The sequence below is a fragment of the Sciurus vulgaris genome, assembly GCF_902686455.1.
Source record: "Sciurus vulgaris genome assembly, chromosome: 1".
Taxonomy (NCBI): Eukaryota; Metazoa; Chordata; class Mammalia; order Rodentia; family Sciuridae; genus Sciurus; species Sciurus vulgaris.
This window is the reverse complement of record NC_136461.1, coordinates 122,287,639-122,309,251: the sequence shown is the minus strand read 5'-3', so window position 1 is coordinate 122,309,251 and position 21,613 is coordinate 122,287,639. Positions and strand designations below refer to the sequence as shown.

Below are 21,613 nucleotides of genomic sequence, written 5' to 3'. Positions count from 1 at the left end.
GTCGACTCCGCGGATGAGGGGGCCGTCTTATCCCGGACGAGCCCCCAAATGAAAGGCCCCCCCAAAAGGAAACCCCAACTCTGTCCCATGGATGGACGGCAACCCCAATCAACCGCAGGAGGCGTCACTTGATGCAAACCGCAAGAGGTGTTTATTCCAGCGCGCTGGGACCCAACTCGAGGAGTCGAGTCCCTAGCAGAAAATCTTGTAGGTTTATAAAGGCAGAAACCACACATTGGGAGGGGTCGCACATGCCGGGAAATTTCAAAGGGGGGTCTGGGTTTACTGATAACATACAACATGTTTCACAATGTTTTACAACAGGGCGTAGATTCTGGTCAATAGTTTCTGGTAATCATTGTTTGATCACTATCTGGCTATCTGGCTCAATTTACCCTTTTATTCTCTGTTTGGGGCTGTTTCTTAGAACAGCTTTAAGGGCTTTGTTCCCATCCTGGGAGGGTGACCTTAGGGAGTTGAGATGACTGGGAGGGTGACCTTAGGGAGTTAAGATAACTGGGAGGGTGACCTCAGACAGCTTAAAAAAATGTCCATTGTTTCACTTACATGTTTTTTTTTTCTTTTTCTCAACTTTCTTCTCCCTGATCTTCTCCTCTCTGATCTTCTTTTCCCAGATTTTCTCTTTCCTGATCTCTCCTCCCTAATCTTGTTTTCTCTGAATCACCTTTTAAAAGCCCCCTGTTTCTGCTGATGGGTAGAATCACAGCCTCTGGGACTGAAGTCCCCCGTGTTTCTCCTTTGCTAGCAAAGCAATAAAACTTTTGTCCTTTTCCTAAAAAATAGATAAATAAATAAAAAATTTTCTTAGCATGTCCTCTAAGCTTGGAGTACTGTTAAAGAAATGGGCATAGTTTAGTCTAAAAACTCTGGGCTAGTAGCTGAGAAACCTAGTTCCTAACTGTGGCTTTGATACTAATGAGTTGTATCTTAGTTCCCTAATTTATAAATGAGAGACTGATTAGTTCATCTTTAAATTAGGTGTTATAAAGATTATCTAGTGTTTTATATGTTTACAATGAAGACTTTAGGCCACTGGGGGCTAGAGAACTGTGTACAATATTCCTAGCATCTTCTCACATAATATAACTGATCTTTAGGTATTAGAGATAAACCATTGAAAGTGACAATGAGATCCCACAAAACCTTTTTTGAATCGCATAACAGCAGCATATTTCAATGGCCATAACATTGTTCACACCCTGAAGTTCAGCAATCCCTCTCAAGGGAATAAGCCCTGAGGAAATAATTAAACAGAAATAAAAGTTATATACATATATATGAAAGATGTTCATTGTAGCATGATTTGTAAGAGTAAAAGTTCTCAACAATAAGTAAATTGTTAAGTTAGAGCACATAAACCAATGGAATAGTGTGGGAAGTCATCCACATCTAGCAGAATCAGACATGGTTGAGCCATGGGACACTGAGGCCTGACTCCCAGGAACTGGCAGCCATGAGGGACTGTTTCATATCACCGGGGATCAGTTGGCCCTGTGTGGGAGTGGTTTATTGTCTGGTTATATGATAGTTTCCCTGAGCAAATGGCTTCCCTAACTCCACCCCATCCTGTCCATCACAGAAGAATTCCCTCCTGGTCTGGGCCCTTTTACCTGTGTGACTATAAAACAAAGGAGAGTTGGGCTACTCCATCTTGTTAAAGGCCAGATTTGGTATAGCCTGGTCCATCACACCCCCTCTCATTTGAAAAGAGTGTTGGCTCTCATATGTTTATTGATTAGATGTTTATGGGTTTATTAATTGATTTATAGCCAACATCATCCTCCAGCAGTTAATCCTTTTCTCATCCACATGGCTGAAACCTCAACAGAATAGTATGCAGCTATTAAAAATGATAATAACTTATTATCCTTTTTCTCACTGTGCAACCTGCTTCAGTGCCAATAGCCTACAGGCACAGAAGCCAGGCAGTGGTTTTGGACCATAGTTTGTTCTGGTAGTGACACAAGAGAGGTACAAAAGTCCAGGTAAAAATGATTATGAAGAACATGTAGAAACTGTTAGGTTGGGACTTGAGTGGCTGCATGAAGAGAGCAAAATGACTGAGGCAGTGGACAGCGTGCCAAACGGCGACCAATCGAACAGGGACAGATAAACTCCAGAGTCTTATATGTCACTCAGAAGAACCCCCCACCTATTCTGGTCTATAAAGACCATGGGCAGTCGGGCCATGCGCGATTTTCTCTGGCTTTCCATCCTGACCTGTACCCCCGGGGGCTGGGAATTTCACCGGAGAGCCAAATTCCAATAAAGCTTGCTTCTGCTGCTTTCTGCCTGCTTTTGTCTGGCCACCAGCCCTTGCCCTCGAGCTTACAGAAACATGAAAAGTGTTTATGATTTTTGGGTACACATGTCTATTAAGAAAAAGCAGAACACAAAATAATATTCATTTTATGATTACAGCTATGTGAAAAATATCACATAGGCAAAAATGGACAAAGGATAAGAAATAAAAACAGGGCGGGAATATAGCTCAGTTCGCAGAGTGCTTGCCTGTTAAGCACAAGGCTCTGGGTTCAATCTCCAACACAGCCAAAAAAATAAATAAATAAATAAAAATAACAATTTAAAAAATATTTACTTATTTAACTGGGTGCTGTGGCACATGCCTATAATCCCAGAGACTCAGGCAGGAGGATTAGTGAAGCCCTAAGCAACTTGGAAAGGCTCTGTCTCAAAATAAAAAATAAAAAGGGCTGAGAGTTTGACTCAGGAGTTAAGTGTCCTTGGGTTCAATCCCTAGTGCCTGCCCCACCCCCCAAAAAAAAAACTCTACTGCTGAGCTACACCCCCAACTCCAAAACAATTCTCTTAGGATAGTAAGTCTATACATTTTTTAAAAATAAATTTTATTTAAAGTATATATTGTACATATATATTTTGTCTTTTATTTTGAGACAGGGTCTCAGCCAATTGCTGAGGCTGGCCTTGAACTTATGATCCTTCTGCCTCAATTTCCCATGTCACTGGGATTAGAGGTGTATGCCACTATGCCTGGCTCAGACATAAATTTTAAACAACAAAGTTCTTGAGTTTTGTTTCAGGAAAAGCCCCTGGAACCTACTTAAGGATAGTATGAAACTGGCTTTTCAAGAAGGGGACATTTGCTAGGCACAGTGGTACAAACCTGTAATCTCAGTGATGCAGGAGGATCACAAATTTGAGGTCAACCTAGGCAATTTAGTGAGATCCTGTCTATGAGAAACAGAAAGTTTGGTGGTCCATTTTCAAAATATAGTATTTAGTCTTAATTGGGATATAAGATCCAGTTGTAGTCATTTTGAGATCCAATTATAGTCATTTTAACTGTAATCATTCCCTTTGTCCACCCCAATTTTAAAATTAGCCAGTCCTGTATATTGTAACTCGGAACTCCTCTTATGAGAGCAAGGGGTAGTACTGTGTTAGGGATAAAAACAGGTGGACTGTGTAATGTACAAAGCTGCTCTCCCCACCCTTTCTGTTGTAGCCATTTCCCCGCCTCCAACTACTGTCAGTCTGTGAACATCCTAGCTAGCTATTGGTTCATAAGTCAGCTTGCAAGTATCCTTCTCCATTATTGGTCCCCTGTTAGCCCCACAGAATTTAACTGCTTAAGGGTGGCTACCCCGCCATCTTTTCTCTCTTGCTTTTCTCTCCCCCTGACTCATTTTCTCCTCCTCGCTTTCCACTCTGTCTAGCGCGCACCCTTTCTCTTTTCCTCTCATTTTCTCTCTTACCCTGCAGGGAGACACTCTGTTTGCTTAATAAACTCCCTTATGTGATTTCCCGTGTCTGGTGTGGTTTCCGTAGGATTCCTTATAATGGTGCCATAACTCGGGATGGGTCCTTCCACTGCCTCTTAGCAAGTGGAACCCCATCCTCCTGTCTCAGCCTCCCCAGTTGTTGGGATTACAGGCATGCACCACCACTCCTGGCTTCCATTTACTATTTGGACTGTGCTTGACCACTTGGAAAGTAAAAGCACAGATGGGCTGTGGATGCATAGCAAACAGCCAGAGAAGTGAGTTAATTTCATATAGGTGGCTTCGAATTATTTAAATACTACTTTCAGTTTAAAGAAAGGAAAAGGGTTGTCGGGGAAACTGATTTGGGGAAGATAGACAGGAAAAATATGGTGAATAATGGTAAGGTTTATTATGCAGGGTTAAGTCAGTGCCTTCTCTGTTGATGAGAGTCTAGTGATTTAGCTCTCCTTCCCTTCTGGGTGCAGAGAGTAAAACATTCCCACAAATGGGAGTACAAAAGATTAACTTCTCTGTTCTCAGAGACAATTTCTCCAAAGTATCAGATCAAAATATTCTGTCAAAACAAAATCCTTACAGGCTAGGGGTATGACTCTTTGGTAGAGTTTGCACCTAGTGTGAGCCAGGCCCTGGGTTCCACACAGGGTCAATTAGATCTATAACTAAATTTTTCTTCTTCTTCTTCTTCTTCTTCTTCTTCTTCTTCTTCTTCTTCTTCTTCTTCTTCTTCTTCTCCTTTCTTTCTTTCTCTTTCAAGGTGTGGTGGATTCAAAAGCTTCTAGTTGACTTTCTTTTGCAGCTCATGATTTGTGGCAGCCTCCATTCTATACAAAAGCCTTCTTGGGCAGTTCAGAGTAGTGGGTTTTGTAAGAAAGTAGGAAGGAAACAGAACAACAGGGAGAAAACTCCCCACCACCATCTCAACAAACCTGATTGGGAACATCATGTTACTTTGGGTTACTTTTTGCAGGGATTAAAATAGAGGACACTAGGCCAGGTGTGGTGTAATCCCAGCAACTTGGAGGCAGATGCAGGAGGATCACGATTTTGAGGCGAACTTCAGCAATTTAGTGAGGCCCTAAGCAAATTAGGACTGGGATGTGGGGATGAAGCTCAGTAGCAGAGCGCCCCTGGGTTAAACTCCATATATACATAAAGTTGACATAAAATAGATAACAGGAGAAAAACAATTTTAATTCATGGAAATTGTGGGCAGAAGCTGTGCTCTGCTCAGAGTTACTGCAAAATAGGCTGTACCTAAACCTGAGTTACTCTGTTTTATACAATAGTAATTGGCCATGAGCTACCCCATTTTGAGTTTAAGTGCTGAGGTGGAATGACTCTACACCTTGTTTGTACAAGTAAATAATCACCAACTGCCTGGCACAACCACAAGGCACCAACGGATAAGTTAGTCATGCTAATAAAAATGACACCCTGTATTGGCATCAGATCTGCTATTTTGCTGCCTCCATTATCCTGCAACCCCCCCCCCCCCCACCATTTTACAACTCAGATCCGCAAATCCCCTCACCAGTCATTGGTTCGTTGTTATGAGTCTGCGAAATTCCACTACTTAAGAATAGCTCCTCAGCTATTTTCTCTCTCTCTCTCTCCCGCCCTGAGAGTGGACACTCTGGTCATCTGCCTAATAAAATCTCTTGTGGGAGTTCCCACATCCGGAGTGGTTTTCTAGGTGCATTCATTCATTGGGGCTACAACTCAGACTGGGCACCCCAGAATATTTGCTCCCCTGGATTCAAGGGTCTGAGCTGCCTTGGTACCAAAACTGAGGGACATTTTTCTTACAACCTGTGAACTTACTGAATTACTCAGATGAATGCTCATATCAAACTCATGTGGAAAAACCCCAATTCCATGAGCTTATGGAACACCCTGGACCACTGAATGAAACAATCCCCTTGCTCATGGCCCATAAAAGGAGACTAAACACAGGGGCACCTCACCTTGACCCTGCCATCTGGTCACTCATCACCAACCACCAGTGTTTCCTCAGGCTTTAGCAGAGTGCAGTTTCTCCTGCCCTTGACACCACAACTGGCCCACTCCAAGCAGACATCTCAAGCTGACACTCCAAGCTAACATTGTGAAACTGCCATCTTCTGGACCTTGGCCTAGAATAAGTACAGTGCTTTGCAACTCTAAGTTCTGAACAAGTTCTTCAGCTGTTTTGAAACCTTATCTGACTATCTATAGTGACTCTTTGCATTTATATCTGCTCTCTGCCTTTGCTCTCATTTTAGCTTCCTGAACCCCTGTGGCTGCCTTAACCTTTCTTAGTCTGTCTGTAATACATAGTTAATACATACATACATATGTCATCCTGAGCTACAGAAATAAAAAAAGATTTGGGGTTTTTGGGGGTAGTAGAGGCAAATTATGGGAAGGAGAGGGGAGGAAATGGTGAATAATACAGAAAAAAAGTTAATACTTTTTATAATACAGATAAAAGTTTCTTGGGTAATAAAAGTTCTTGGGTTAGCTCTTTTTGATACAGATAATTCACAGAAAATCTTTATATATATATGTACACACACACACATACATATAAATATATACATATTTATATATATATTTCTTTAGAAGAGAAGGGGTTTGAAATGTTACCCAGCCTGACCTTAAACTACCAGTCTCAAGTGATTCTCTTGCCACCAGCTTCTTTAATATCTGAGATTATAGGTATACACCAACTCATCTGGCATGGAAATTTTTTTTAACTTTTTTTTCTTTTTGTGGTATTGGGGCTCAAACCCAGGACCTCATGCACACAAAGCATATGCTCTTCCACTGAGCTACACCCCAGACCTCCAATAGTTTATTCATTTATCAGTTGATGGACACGGGGGTTATTTCTGTGGATCCTGTGTGTCAACTGAGCCATATAGTGCCAGCTGGGTCACTTGTGAGTCTGTAGGAGCTGGGAGCTAGTCAAGGCCTCCTCAACTCTCCTCCACTTGCCTCTCTTTCCATGTGGTGTGCCCGCCCTCCAGGGCCTCATCATATGAGTCACACCTCTGTATCCCATGGCTCAGCCAAGCCTGCCTAGCATGTGTGAGGCACTTGGTTCAATTCTCAGCACCAAATAAAAATAAATGAATAAAATAAAGGTCGATCAACATCTAAAACATATATAAAATAAAAGAGTTAGTCCCATTAAGCCTTTTCTTTGACATATTTTCCCATTAGCTCCATTTGTCTGGGAAGGAAGATTCCTTTAGTACAGCAGGTGCACTGGGGTAACTTCTGACCAATTATTTACCCCAGCACCCACATTAACATGGGATTAACTTGTGGATGAAGCCCCCCTAAATAGGATAGCCTCTGTGACAGTTCAAACTCCACTGCCCGAACAAAGCAAAGGGGGAATTGAACACCTGATAGTCAAAGAGTAGAAGGTGGTCCCCAGTCCTGATAAACATTAAACAGTAACAAATTTGGAGACTGCATTGTCTCCTTTGTTGTTTCTCAAAAGAGAGAGTGCTCTCTGTTTAAGTCTTACTTTGCTTTTAATTTACTTTCACCTATAATAAAGTTCTCTTGCATAGCTTTTTGGTGTCTGACGTTAAATTTTCTTTCCTTGGATCACAAGAACTGAGTTTTGGAGTTTCAGCTCCTTGTTTTCCTGTGACAAGGATCTTGCTGAGTTGCTTTGGGTCTTACTAAGTTGCTGAGGCTGGCTTTGAACTTGCTATCCTCCTGCCTCAGCCTCTGAAGCTGCTGGATACAAGCATGCACCACTGTACCCAACTGATCAACTGAAGTTTTTAATCTATTCAAAAAATTTTTTTTATAGTTTTAAAAACGGTAATTTTGAGAAATATTTTTTTAATTGGAAGAAATTTTGCAAATACTTATTTTGTGTGTGTGAATACTTTTTGAAGTCCAATTTAAATTTGTCATTATCAGGAGACACTGCAATATTTTACTCCAATCCCAATCTATTTACTTCTTTATTTAATTTTGGGTACTGGGGTTTTCCCCAGGGGTGCTTTACCACTGAGCTACATTCCCAGCCCTAAAGTTTTTTCATTTTGAGACAGGGTCTAACTAAATTGCAGAGTCTGGCTTCAAATTTGTAATCCTTCTGACACACCCTCTTGAGTAACAGGGGTTACAGGAGTGCACCATTGTACCTAACATCCAATCCCAATCTTGGCGAAGGTCTAACATTAACTAGGAACCACAAGGATCAATAAGTGACTACTAGAAATAAGAACTATTTTGAACTTCAAAGGATGTCCTAGGCCCCTGGGGAAACCTCCTCAGGTCCAGCTTCTGGAGGATGTCCTCTCTGTCCCTCTTCTTCCTCCTGACCCGTAGGAACATTTGTACAACAAGTCTCATTCAGGCAAATGTGGGTTGACTGAGGACCCTCTTTGATGTCACAATATCTGGGGAGCAGGCGCTAGGGAGCAGATGGTGTGTTTTATAATTTTGAAGAAGATAATGTTGCCTAGAGTTTTTACAGTGTTTTATAGCTTACAAAGTGTTATTGATAAACCATCTCATTTGATCCTCATTATAGTCCTGCAAGAGGTGTTAAAGAAAATATGGTGTATATACACAGTGGAATATTACTCAGTCTTAAAGGAGAATAAATTTATGGCATTTGCAGATAAATTGATGGAACTTGAGAATATCACTGTAAGTGAAATAAGCCAATCCCCCAAAAACCAAAGACTGAATATCTTCTCTGATATGCAGATACTAATTCACAATGGGGGACTAGGGGGGCTGGGGGAAATACAGGTACTTTGGATTAGGCAGAGGGGAGTGAAGAGAGGGGAGGAGCTATAAGGGTAAGAAGAATAGTAGAATGAATCTGACATTATTACCCTGTGTACATATATGATTACATGACTAGGATGATTCTATATCATGTACAACTAGAAGAATGTGAAGTTATATTCCATTTATGTATGATACATAATACATTCTACTGTCATTAATAATTAATTAGAACAACAACAAAAAAATCCTCACTTTACAACTGAGAACATAGAGCTTCCCCAAGGGGATGATTAGGGTTTGCTTTTCTAGCCATGCTTCTATACTATCTTGCTCCAATTCCTGCTTCTGGTCCTTTATTCCTGGGTCTTTATCCTTGCATGTGTGTGTGCTCAGGGAAACCTCTTGGATCTGGGTTTTCCTTTGCTTTTTTCCCAGGAACGGGTACTTCTGCTTTGTTTTCTACCCTCTGAGGCTGCATCAAGGGTCTTTGCCAGGCAGCTGTAGGCTCTGCTGTACTCTGTGGATAGGATCTTTGACTGAGAAAATTCTCTTTCAACTTGGAGTTAAAAATTGAAAATGTAGCCAGACATGGTGGTGCATGCTTATAATCCCACCAATTTGGGAGGCCGAGGCAGTATTGTGAGTTCAAAGCCAGCCTCAGCAACTTAGCGAGGCCCTAAGCAACATAGCTAGACCCTGTCTCAAAATAAAAATAAAACGGACTAGGGATGTGGCTCAGTGGTTAAGTGGCCCTGGGTTCAATCCCTGGTTCCATAAATAAATAAATAAATAAGTAAGTAAAATTGAAAATGTAGCTAGGAGTACAAGTCTATAATTCCAACTCCTCTTCAGGCTGAGGCAGGAGGATCACAAGTTCAGGGATAGTCTTGGCAAACTAGTGACACCCTGTTTCAAAGTAAACAGAAAAGGGGAGAGTGGGGGTATTGTGTCTTGGTGGTCGAGCACCCCTGGGTTCAATCCCTAGTATGGAAAAAACTGAAGATATGTCTCCCAAATACACTATGATGTTTGTTGGATCAGAGTAACAAGAACTGGGATAACAGTGAGGCCATGGGTAGACCAGCCCCTGGGTTCTCTAGTGTATCCTTGAAGGGTACTCCTGCATTTTCCTCATCTCTCTTGTTCTCATCGAATGTCAAACCCCTTCTTTCTACTTGTTGTTCAGAATAGTGATATCTACGGAAGTCAAGTGAACAGTCTGAGTTCATCAATGAGGTAGAATCAAGGATGAATATTTCCCCCAAACCTCCTCTTTCCAGCCCAACCAAGTGCCAGTGAAAAGAAATGCACAAAAATTAGAGATAGAATGAATTTTCATGGCGAGTCTTGTTCTAAGAGAATTGAATGTGTTCTATTTTCTGAATGTTCAGGGCACACTTTATAATTTGCACAAGAATTATGATTTTCCAGTTTTTGTCACAGGTAAATCATTTAGTAATACCAAGTTGTATTGAAACATTTGATAATAAATATTTTTTCTAAATATGCATTCTTGAAATTTATTTGCATGCTTTAATAATTTTTGTTTACTTATTTTTATGCAACTGTTATCACTTTAGTTTTTGAAGATGTTCTTTTTTGTTTTAATTTTTTTTTTTATTTAATTCATTCATCTTTTATTCTTTTGGCAAACAGTTAATATGAGCAAAACTACGTTGCTCACAATAGTTACACACATTCTTTTTTTGCTTTATACAAGCTGTAAACATATTTAAGTGGATAAAATTCTTGGCTAAAGACATATTCCAGAAATCTGACATATAATTTTCCAAGTTAGGACAAAAGAAAGCTTATGTAATTTCCATTAGACCATCATCATACAGCAAACCAAATTAGTATAGGCTGCTTTCCCCCGCCACCCCATTCAGTGCTGGGGACTGAACCCAGGGCCCTGCATATGCTGTGCAAGCCCTGCACCACTGAGCTATATCCCAGTCCCATATGCTGCTTTTAAACTAATATCTACCATTTGGGGGGCTGGGTCTTTTTTTTTTAGTCATACCTAAAATATTTATCTGTAGTTTTATAAAAGAACAGCTGACCAAACAAATCTTGTTCAGAATGGTACTGGCCCTTTAAAAGTTTTTTTTTTTTTTTTTTTTTTAAATTAAGAGGATTAGCAGGGGATAAGATAAGCTGGGGATATAGCTCAGTAGTAGAAAGCTTGCCTAGCATGCTCTAGGCCCTGGTAATTCAAAGAATAAAAATTAAAAATTAAAAACAGAAAAACATATAATCAAGAATATTTTAACTCTTCTTGTTTAAAAAAAAAACAGTTATTTTAGAATACTTCTGATGACAATAGAACTAATAACAACTAGGTTTCATAATATTTTATTATTTCTTAATACTGATACTTAAAGTAACAGACTCACTTCAAAATAAACCCAAAGCATTTAGTATTCATGGTTTCCTTCTTTTATAAATTTCAAATGCCCCCCAAATTCAGATTAAAGGTAACAAAACAGGTAGCCTTCAGAATACATTGTTTGGCAGGCAAAATGTACAACTTGCTCTAGTTGACCATGGTCCCAACCAGCTTCCCATAATGTTACCTGCTGGCCAGGTATGACTAAAGCCTTTTTTTCTTTGATACTGGAGATTGAACCCAGGGGTGCTTAAGCACTGAAAGCCACATCCTCAGCACTCTTTTTTATTTTGAGACAGGGTCTCACTAAATTGCTATGTCTGGCCTTGAACTTGCAATCCTCCTGCATCAGCCTCCCAAGCCGCTAGGATTACAGGCATGTGCCACCAAGCCTGGTGTGAAGTCATTTTTAATATTATAAACCCAATATTTCCTCATAAAAATTATACAATGTTATAACATTATGAGTTCCCAGATACATGTTTGATTTTCTCATAAATTGTCATTCACCTGGCACATGATAAATGGTCAATAAATACTTAGTAAATGAAAAAAATTCCAAATGTTATAAATTTGATGCTAAACTGACCCTCTTATATCTTATTTCTAACTTGGGAAAAACAGGTTAATAGATTTCATTTTCATAATATTCCATATCCTTACCTAATAAATTATCAGATGCATTTGATATATGGGTATTATCCTCTTAGAAAGAACACTATTATGACTGATCTGAAATTTAAATTAATCATTCACACAGAAAACTACTGCAAACTTATTTTACTATGAAATTCTTGGTGCCCAAACAGTGGTTTTCAACTTCACCCATTTACACGACATAAAAATTCTCAAATATTTGAGTTGAAGAAAAAGTGGCATTAATAAGAATAACAACATAGTGACAAGGGCTTTCTTCCAATCCTAGAGAATGAGCAGAAGGGGAGAGATTTTGTAAAACAAATTGGAAAAGAGGAAGAATGTGAAATAAATGTGGCCTTGGCACCTTTTGCACTCAATATCCTCAACTTGCACAAGGAAAAGAATGAGAGGCCACAAATTGTTACTTAGTGGAAAAAGCTGCAGGGAAAGCAAAACAGCTGAGTCGTGAACAGAAACCACACCAGAAAATATAAAAATAGGAAGTTAGAAGAGAATCAAGATATGATGGCACTAACTCCAGTCTGAAGTTCAAAAGCAGTAAAGAGTAACAAATGAATTAGAAAGACAATGCTCTGTTATGTCTTGTTAAAGTTATACACAAATAAAAGGCAAATTTCTAATTCTTTAGAGTTTAAATCTGATAGTGAACATCTCTTTACCTTTGACTTTGTCTCATTTCTTTAAACTTAATAACTGAGTTCCATCTGAATAAATATTTTAAAATTCTTAATTATTAAAGCAAGCTTCCTAGCTGCACTGACAAGGAATATAAAAAAACTTCACCCAACTAATTCCATCAACACTAAAGTTATTGCAATCAAGTTCACATTTTATAAGCATTATTATTATTATTATTTTTTTTGCAGGGCTGGGGATTGAACCCAGGGTCTTGTGCTTGGGAGGCAAGCACTCTACCAACTGAGCTATATCCCAGCCCCATTAATTAAATTCGCCATCACAATACCCCTTTATTACAATGACAGAAAATAAGTCATTTTATTTCCTCTAGAAAAACTACACTGAAATGCTTTCTTTGGAAAATTTTAGCAGTGGGGTGAAATTTTTAAACATTACAAAAATATATTCTAAAATAGAACAAAATATCCAGGATACCATATAAATAAAAATGATAAAAATGTATCAGTGAATAGGGTATCACCTTGGTCTATAAGTGATATTCTCCACAATCAATTTATAAGTTTTAAAAACACCACTAAAAGGACACTGGTTAAAGTTTATCTCTGACATATTTCTAAAAAGCTTGGTAGTAAGCTTATTCTTAAAATTGATTTAAGGTAGTTGTGTTTTCAGTAGCATTTAGAACAATCTCGCACTTTGTAGGAATACGCAGATCAGCACACTGTACTAAAACATAATTGTGTAACATTTTTTAAACTAGCTGCAATTTTCAGTAGCTGTGTTCACCAACCGTGCAACAGAATTATAATGTTCTCCTAAGCCATATGCATGTCTTGGAATATTCTTCACCAACTATAATAGCAGGAGAATCTGCCTGTATTATCTCTATTGGTGTTTGTAAAATGTGAGACAGAGCTCTTAGCTCAAGCTGACCTCCCCATGCAGCTGTGTTTACAATATCATCACAGTACTTTCCAAATTCTTTTGGAGTATACATATTTCCTGAATTAGGATTGGTTAGAAATGGCAAAAAGTCTTCCACACGGCTTTGCATATATTCAGCAGTTTGACTTCTTAAGACAGCCACAGTCAGAGCACAGTCCTGTTCTTTCAGTTGATCCTCAATGGCTCTATACATACAGTGGCCATCAGATGGAATCTGTTTAATTTCCAACTCTTTGGCTGACAATATTTGAGCAAGTTTTTCACTTTCTACATGTCTGGCTCCAGATAAGTTCTCAATTTCAGCTTCAGCTATCCTTTCTTCTCGTTCCTTTTCCAATGCAGCTTTCTTTTCCGAGCATGTACTTGGTGACATGGCATTCATACCCGTCTCTTCTGTGCTTTTGATATCCGAGGCGGCTGATTTTCAAGTACCAAGTTTGAAATGTTAACAGCAACAGAATCAATCTTATTTTCCTTGCAGGTCAGTCTCAATTACTCCAGATCCTCTTTATGTTTCTGCTCCATTTCTTTTTCCAACTTAGCAACATCTTCCGTGAGTTGCTTCCTCCTTTTTTTGTCATTCTTGGGAACAGCATTCTTCATGCCCTGAATTTTGGCTTGCAATTCCTTCTTCTCTTTGCGATGCCTTCGACCGGGTCGCCGGGCACACGCGCTGGAGAAAAAATGTTTTAATTTTTAATTAAAATTTATTTTGTGGTACTAGGGATTGAACTAGGGATGCTCTACTACTACATCCCCAGTACATTTTATTTTTCATTTTGAGACAAGGTCTTGTTAAGTCACTGAGCCTGGCCTGGAACTTGTCATTTTTGTGATCTTCCTGCCTCAGCCTCCTGAGGCATTCACCACTGTTCATGGCTAGAAGAATTTATATTGCAGAATAACTAAGGATCTTTGAATCCTGTTAAATATTGTGTTTTGTTACTAGAAAATATTTAGGAATTTAAACTGGCATCATCATGATAATTTACAGTCATGGGAAGGAACTGACCTTACAAACTTAAAGGACCAACTGGTGATTCCCAGAAACAGCATTTTGTGACATGCAGAGTAGACTTTGGGGTCAGTGGTGGTTGTACCTGGCATTACTGTCATCCAGATCTCTTCCTCCCAGCTCCACCAGCCATTTGACACAAAAGGCACATTCAGGAGGGCTTGCTTTGACTTTCCCTTGATGCCACACTATCTGGGGAGCAGGCATTCAGTAGCAGATGGTGAGCCAGCCCAACACTTACAAAGAATTTGATATGATCTAATGTTTTCTCAGTGTTTTACAGTGTACAAAGTGCTCATGACAATTTCTTATCTTGTTTTGAACCTTTTAACACTCTTATCAGGTCAGTACAAATCTATAATTCCTAATCCATAATTCCATAATTTAAAAAAACCTATACCATATTCAATTATAAGGGCTACTGTAGATTCTGCTAGAGATGTTGAGCTCTATATAGTATGTTCAACCAATTTCTTTTTTTCCTTTTTCTTTTGTTTTGCTTTTGATACTGAGGATTGACCTCAGGGGCACTTTACCACTGAGTTACACCCCCACCCCTTTTTAATTTTTATTTTGGAGCAGGGTCTCACTAAGTTGCCTAAACCTGCATCCAACTTATGATCCTCTTGCCTCAGTCTCTAGAGTCACTGAGTTTGCAGGTGTGCACCACCATGCTTGTCTCAACCTATTTTTTTCTAAAAATGCTTAAATTTTTGAATTCTAATATTCATCTGCTGCTGAGTTTTGGGTAAAGAATTGTGGACTTGAATTTCTGTTTCTACCTTACCGGTGGGAAAACCAAGGTATTTCCAAGGGACAGTCTCTTCACTTGGACAGATGGAGGGTGATTACTATGAGCAGATGGTAGGGAAGGTTCTAGGTGAGGGGAATTCTTTTTTCTTCCTTTGGTGCTGGAGAATGAACCGAGTGCCTTCTAAGCATGGGCTCTACCACCTAGCTACATCCCAGCCCTGTGAGGGTAACTTTTGTTCTCTTTACTTCTCTCATTATTTCCTGGTTTAAGAGACTCTGGAAACAAAGGTGGTTGTATTTTAAGCTACCAGGGGCTATTCCACCTCCAGTGTCTTCAATTATCTATCTTTCAGTAGGAATGGGCCACTGAAAAGGTGTGGGTGCCTCCCAAGAATTTTGCATTTTTCACCCCAGACAATCTGAATGCTATCAATGGAGGATTTATTTATTTATTTATTTTTACAAAGAAGTACCACAATAATTAAGCCTCAGTAAGGAGAAAATTAATTTAGTATGCTGAGATCAGAGTCGTTCTTTTAGAAGACATACTGAGAGTCTACTGCAGGCCTCGTCATATGCTAAATTCCAGGAGGAAGCAGGTGGGTGGGAAAACAGGGGAATAACTCAATGTTATAATCTTGTCTTCAAGAACAGGGTTTGGCAATTGTGGCTCACAGCCTGGTTTTGTATGGTCAGCAAGCTAAGAATGATTATTACGTATTCAGAGATTGTTAAAAATAAGCAAGCAAGCAAGTAGACAAACACAAAATGAAGAATATGCAAGAAAGACTTATGTGGTCAAAAGGTCTATAGTGTTTATTGTCTGGTTCTTTGCAAAGAAAAATTGTGATACCTACTCAAGATGATCTATCTAAAGGGGAAATTAGACACATAAAAATAATTAGCTCTAAACTACAGAAAGAAAAATATCTGTAAATAGGGATTGATAAATAAATACAGAGAAAAAACAAAGTTCATATTAGGATTAATATTTGAAGCTGGGTGCAGTGGCATGTACCTGTAGTCCCAGCAGTTTGGGAGGCTGAGGAAAGAGGATTGTAAATTCAGGGTCAATCTTGACAACATAGTGAGGCCCTAAGTAACTAAGTGAGACTGTGTCTTAAAATAAAAAATAAAAAAGACTGGGAATGTAGCTCAGTGGTAAAGCACCACTGGGTTCAATCCCCAGTAAACCCCCTAGCCCCACTGCCCCCCCAAAAAAATTGTTCCTAAATTACTTTCTATATTTAATGCAACTCAGAACAAAATAACAACAACAAAAATCACTAATATTCAAATTCATTAATAAACAAAGAAATGCAAAGTATAAGTTTGCTTTTAAAACATTTCAAATTGACCAAAACTCAGTAAATCATAATTTCTGGCTGTAAACACAGCTCATCATTACAACCTCAGTTTTCCCTTCCTTTCTTCTAATGTTGTTAGCAAAATATTAATATTCCTAGCCTCTCTAGCAGCTAGGGATGCTTTCTTTTTCTTTCTCCCTGGAATACAAATGTAATGCCCAGAGAGACAGTAGTTATCTATCCTGAGGCTGATAATTATATACAAAGGATGGTGAGCAGGAAGATCAAAGTGACAAATACCTTCTTAACATCGTTAATTCCCACACCAGTCCTGGGTAACCTACACTTGGAATTTTTGTTTTGTGACAAATAATCCCCTTACCTATTTAAGCTACTATGGTAAGGTTTTCTATTATTTTCATCCAAATATATATCCTTATTGATACACTAATATTTGCCTTTGTTCATTTTTAGTGGAAGTAAAAATTGGCAGAAGTTATCAGGAGAACAATAAAGATGACTTCAAAAAGTGTTCATACTATTTTGCACAGAAATTTCACTTCTAGACATTTATGTCTGGGAAATAATTATATGTATAAATAAAGATATTTGTATAAGAATGTTTATTGCAGTTGTTTATTATAGTAAACACTTGGAAATATCTTAACAGTTCAACAATGAGATAGTTAAATTATTAAAAAAATTAATGCAACTGAATATTTGGTGATTAAAAATCTTCTTTTCAAAGAATATGTGATAACACAGTAAAAGGCCTAGCAGTTTTGTAAATGTAAATAAGTAACCAACTCAGGATATACATATTCTTCTTTCTGTTTATTTATTTATTTGTGGTACCAGGGATTGAACCTAGGACCTTGTGCAAGTTAGGCAAGTATTCTACCTCTGAGCTATACCCACAGCCTCTTTATTTGTATGTGATTGGAAGTTAGTGGGAGCTATCTTTGAATAGTGTGGTAAAGAGGAATTTTTTTTTTTTTTTTTTTTTTTTTTTTTGCGGTGCTGGGGATCGAACCCAGGGCCTTATGCTTGCAAGGCAGCCACTCTACCAACTGAGCTATCTCTCCAGCCCAAGAGGAATTTTTCATTGATTTCAAAAGTTATTCTGAAATAAATATACAGGAAAGAAAAGCAAATAAACATTTAATAAGATTTTACATAATAAATATTTACTATGTATATGTGAATGAGGATATTTAGCCTTTCTTGGTATCAAAATATATTATGAAGATATAATAATTTAAACAGCATAGTACCAGTGTAAAAACAGTTAAGTTGATCCTAAGGCTGTTTAGTGCCTATGAAAGCATTAATTGCGGTAGAAAACAATCCATAAATAACACTGGGAAAAGAAATTTAAAAGTAGAAAAACATCAATTTAAATCTTCAACTCACATCATACAAGAAAATTAATTCCACAGATATTTAAACATGAAATAAAAATTTCCAGATTTTACAAAAAAAGAAAAAAAAAAAAAAAAAAAAAAAAAAAGAAGTGGATAAGAAACATCTGTAAACACACAGTTTAAGTATAAGCTCTTCTTTCTTCCAGTCTCTTGGACTCCCATTTTCCTGGACATGGCAGGAGTTCTGGTACTGGAAGTCTATCAGCACAGTTGCCAGTATGACTGAAGAGTCCCAAGGAAGTCTGTGTTTCTCCTGTGTAAATCTGCATTTCAGTCAGGACCTTGGCTCTCACCTACTCCATTTTTTTTGGTGGGGGGTCCTACTGGGAATTGAACTCAGGCTGCATCCCAACTTCTTCTTATTTTTTGTTTTGAGATAGGATCTTGCTAAATTGCCAAAACTGGCCATAAACTTGTCTTTGTCCTTCATCAGCTTCCCCAGTTGATGGCATTACAGGTGTGTGCCACTGTGCCTAGCTTCATCTACTTCTTTATCACCCATCAGCCTGGGGATACCATAGTTTTTTTCTGGATTGTTTTGTCCCAAATAGGATACTACATTTCTTCCTTTGTTTCCTGAAAAGCACTGCAAATATCAGGTTGTTGTATGTCCTAGAGCATTAGCTGTTTTGATGGTGGAAGCATGGCAGGGAGTAATTAAGCAAAGAGGAGAAAACTTTCAGTTTATCTTTTTTTTTTTTTTGTAGTACTTATTGGCATAAGATCTGCTATTTTGCTGCTGCCATTATTCTCCCTCCCCCACACCACTTTACAATCCAGAGTGTTAGCCTGAACCTCTTCGCCAGCCAGACTGTTGTTATTAGGCCACGAAATTCCACTACTTAAGAATAGCTCTCCTGCCATTTTCTCTCTCTCCTCCATGCTTTCACTCTCTCTCTCCTCCTCACTCTTGCTCCCTCCCTCTCTGGCTCTCTCTCTCTCCCTCTCTCTCTCACCCTGTGGGCAGACACTCTGCCTGTCTGCTTAATAAAGTCTCTTGTGGGAGTTTCCACATCTGGAGTGTTTTCTGGGTGCTTTCAGTACTCATGATTGGAACCAGGGTTTCATGTATGCTAGGCAAGCGGTTCACCACTGAGTTACATCCCTAGCCACCCCCTTGCCCAACTTTTTCAAAAAATTTGAGACAAGATCTCACTAAATTTCCTAGGCTGGCTTGGAAGTTCTAATTCTCCTGTTTCAACCTCCTAAACTGTTGGGATTGCAGGCATGGCACTATTATTCCTGGCTTAAATTTTTGTTTTATTTTTACTTTTTTGTTACTAGGGATTAAACCCAGAGCCTCACATGTGTGAATCACACACTCTACCTCTGAGATACACCCCTAGCAGGACTTTTACATTTTGCCTTGGAGATTATTCTTTTTAGAAATTTGTTGAGCTAGTGTGGTGGTGCATACTTGTAATCCCAGTGACTCGAGAGGCTGAGGCAGGAAGATGGCAAGTTTGAGGCCAGTCTGAGCAACTTAGTGAGACTCTATCTTGAAATAAGAAATTTTAAAAAGGGTTGGGGATGTAGTTCAGAGGAGAACACCCCTGGGTTCAATACTGAAAACACACACACACACACACACACACACACACACACACACACACACAACAAACAAACAAAAAAACAGAAAAGACATTAAATTAATGATTTTTTTTTTTTGTGTATGTGGCAATACTGGGGATCAAACCAGGGCCATGTACATACTAGGCAAGTGCTCTACCACTGCGCTATGCCACCAGACCCTTAAATAACGAAGATTGAGGATCTATTATGTGCAAGGTATTTTGTATACACCTGGAGTCATGGTGGCCAGCCTTGCATCTGTCCCTGTCCTCATGGAGGAGGAGACCCGTATTAAGCAAGCACTTATACAAATACTTAAATAAAAGGATCCAGACATTTCTTGAAAAGAAACTCACACAATCATTTGATATTTCAGGGTTCTAAGATAAATGTCAATCAGAGTGTCACAGGAAAGCAGAAAGCTGAAACTCCAAACCTCAGTTCTTGTGTTCCGATGAAAGAAAATTTAAAATCAGACACCAAAAGCCATGCAAGAGAACTCCATTATAAGTGAAAGTAAAGTAAAAGCAAAGTAAGGTCAAGCAGAGAGCACTCTCAAGAGAGAGTGGGCCATCTTCCAGCAGAGAACAACAAAGGAGACAATGCTGTCTCCAAATTTATTAGTTTAATGTTTACCAAGAGAACTGGGGGCCACCTTCTGTATTCTTTGCCAATCAGGTGTTCAACTCCTCCTTCATGTGAGGTGGTGGAGTTTGTGACATTACTTGGTTCTCTCTGGATGGTGGCCATCCTATCTGGGGGGCTTCACCTACAAGTCAATCCCATGCTAATGTGGGCAGTGGGGTCAATAGCTGGTCAGAAGTCACCTTAGTGCACCTGCCCTATTAAAGACATCTTCCTTCCCAGATAGATGGAAACACCTATAGCCATAATGCCTAGCTTCACATCAATCTCAGTAGATCTTGTCAAGAGTTAGTTCAATTAATCCTTTTCTCTTGACATGTTTTCCAAATAGGTCCCTTGCTTTTGTTTATTTTCTACAGATTAACTGCCACCATTTGATTTCTCATCCACTGTGAGGATAGTTTAAAGAAGACCCTAAAGTAATTTAAAGAACACTAGTGACTTTGCATTTCACTGCTCATTGCTAACTACTGCCTAACATGAGTATAGCGTATTGTCCTTCAGCTTTGTCCTCCATTCTCACCTCCTTTGACTCTTGTCTGGGTCCAGGAGATAGCAATGTGCAAGAAACACTACAAAAACAGTTTCCCTGAGGTCACCGAGACACACAGCAAGTCCTGCTTTGGTGCCATGGACAGAGCAGTCAGTTTACTCCCACAACACTGACCAAGGTGGGTGGCTCCTGTGCCCTGGATGACAATGAGATGTGCTGGTGACTGAAGAGGAAGCAGTGTCTCGAACATCAGCAACTTTTCCCTCACACCAGGCTCAGCATCAGAGGCAGCAGGGCCACCATATCACACAGGCAGTGGTCAGCTGGGGCCTCAGCAGTGAGCGGTACTGAGAGGAATCAGGGTGGGCTGGGGTTTGTGTAGGACGGAGAATTCTTGTTTGTTAGCACACACAAAACATCCCCTGGGGATTATGGATTTCAAAGAGGACCATGAGTCTCCTTATAATGGGAGGCGATGAAAGCCAGAGAACTTTCAGTGCCATTAATACAAACCCAGCATAATCTCTGGGTTGGTGTACCCTAGGGAAATATCAGTTATGCTGCAGAATTAATGATACACTAGGTGTGGCGGTGCACACCTGTAATCCCAGCAACTCAGGAGGCTGAGGCAGGAGATTGCAAATTCAAGATCAGCATAAGCAACTTAGCAAGGCCTTAAGCAACTTAGAACCTGTCTCAAAATAAAAAATGAAAAGGGACAGGGGATGTGGCTCAGTTGTTAAGTACCCCTGGGTTCAATCCCCAGTACCAAAAAAAAAAAATAAAAAATAAAATAAAATAAAAATCAATGATATGAAATTGTTGGTTGTACTATGGTTATATGTGAGAATAATTGTTAGAAGACATTTATTTAGGGCTAAATGTCCATGTTAGAAGACATATTTATTTAGAGTTAAAGGTCCATGTTGTATGTAATTTACTGTCAAATGGTTCAGAAAAAGTGTGTGTGTGTGTGTGTGTGTGTGTGTGTGTGTGCACCCACGTGCATGTATGGGAAGAGAGAATAAATAAATGATAAGCAAATGTGTGAATATTAAGAATAGGTGAATCTAGGAAAAGGATATATGTGTGTTTTTGTATTTTAATTTTTACAACAGTTTGTAAATTTTAAGTAATTTCTAAATAAAAAAATTACTAAAACAATGGAATTGTGGTGAGATCTGTGTAATAATTAGTGTTTGAACAGTGCAGAGTGGGAGGACAAAGGAAGAAG

General features: G+C 39.1%; 1 pseudogene across 1 annotated transcript; it reads right to left on the bottom strand.

The window, feature by feature from the left end:
• Positions 1-10,610: 10,610 nt before the first annotated feature.
• LOC306638025 (deubiquitinase OTUD6B-like) lies at positions 10,611-13,813 on the bottom strand (annotated as a pseudogene). Its single transcript has one exon. The product of its transcript is annotated as a deubiquitinase OTUD6B-like (transcript).
• Between the last annotated feature and the right edge of the window lie 7,800 nt (positions 13,814-21,613).